This window comes from Octopus bimaculoides, chromosome 28 (genome assembly GCF_001194135.2).
Source record: "Octopus bimaculoides isolate UCB-OBI-ISO-001 chromosome 28, ASM119413v2, whole genome shotgun sequence".
Lineage (NCBI taxonomy): Eukaryota > Metazoa > Mollusca > Cephalopoda > Octopoda > Octopodidae > Octopus > Octopus bimaculoides.
The window spans coordinates 7,255,118-7,256,624 of NC_069008.1; the positions used below are offsets into that span (position 1 = coordinate 7,255,118).

Here is a 1,507-nt window from a genome sequence, read left to right on the forward strand (position 1 = left end):
ATATGTTTTTGGTAATTTCTCGTGGGGAGGCTTTGGTCTTGTGCAACAATTAAAAATCCTTCAGTCTCTGCTTTGAGTCCTATTATTATTATTATTATTATTATTATTATTATTATTATTATTATTATTATTATTATTATTATTATTATCATTATTATTATTATTATTCAGATATCAGAAGCTCAGAAAATATAGCACGAAATGGATAAGCGAAATCGATGAAACAATCGGAAAAAAATTAAAGAAATGATGCAAGACAAAGCCGCACATATTGAGTAGAAAAGGTCAGACTTCTGCAAGGATAACAATATTGCTTTCTGATCCTCATCTGACGAAATGACGAAACGATCGTGGATTACATGTATAATATGTTGTAATATTAGATAATCATTATTTATATTCGTGACCTGTTTGAACTATATTTTGTTGAAATGATTATACTGAAGGAATAAATATAATACCAATACCTCAATTCTAGGACTTACTAAACACACGCACGCATACACACACACACACACACACACACACACACACACACACACACACACACACACACACACACACACACACACACACACACGTACACACACATTATTTTTCATTTATTTCTCATTTCATAAAATTTTTACCATACGACACATGGATATCTCAGGTCACGTGTCATGCTGAGGATTTCAAAAAAAAATGAAACATTTCTGTACATGCTTAGCACAAACTAAAAATTTTAAGAACTTCGAAATAATTAAGCAAAAACAATTAAATACGCATATTCTATGTATCTTCTTTTTTTTAGCGTAAATTTCACTTTCAAGCATCTAATCTCGCCAGATATTATAGGTTGTTTAAGGATGAACAAATACCCATGTTTCTTGTGGTGAATTATTCAAACCCCAAAGAATTCTTTTGAATCTAATGCTCCCTCACTACTGCTCCATGATCAGAGATGCATATATCATGATTATCACCCTTACATTGCCCGGTAGGGGATATCACATGTTTAAAGGTCACTCGCTGTGAATTCGAAATGATTCAGCTAAAGTGCAGACGTGAAGTGGTGGCGTTAAGTCTATGATGAGATGTATCTTCCACTTCTTAACGAAAGATTTCTTCTACGAAGTAACAGCGAGAAGCCAATATGTACACCTTGAATAAGATATCGAAAATGGCTCGTGAATTTCGCTTGTGAATTTCGTCGTGAAGTTTAGCTTTTGTAAGAACACCTTCACAAGATGAAACTCATTGGAGACAGTAACCCATTATGCGGACACTTAGAACTTTCTGTTTCATTTATTTTGATTACTAAAAAGAAAAACGCACATTCCATTGATTTCCTCCAAACTATAACTATTTTTCTTCTGTAAGAAATGTTCGCTTCATAAAATGTTTAATTTATATCCCCCTGGTTACAGCTGACTACACGTTTTAAGAATTTAGTAATAAGTAGAAAAATAAATAAACAAATGTGTATATTCTATATATCTTTCTATTTCCTTAATTTCAAAGTCAT

At 32.2% G+C, this 1,507-nt stretch overlaps 1 protein-coding gene across 2 annotated transcripts in view; it reads left to right on the forward strand.

Moving 5' to 3' along the window:
• LOC106878039 (G-protein coupled receptor 52) overlaps positions 1-1,433 on the forward strand; it is a 37,885-nt gene extending 36,452 nt beyond the window's left edge. Inside the window, exon 3 of one of the 2 annotated variants that reach the window (XR_001410460.2) lies at positions 172-1,432. The gene's annotated coding sequence lies outside the window, so the exon portion shown is untranslated. Of the gene's footprint in view, positions 1-171 lie in introns of both variants that reach the window. The other variant, XM_052977361.1, reaches the window with a different exon arrangement.
• The last annotated feature ends 74 nt before the right edge of the window (positions 1,434-1,507 follow it).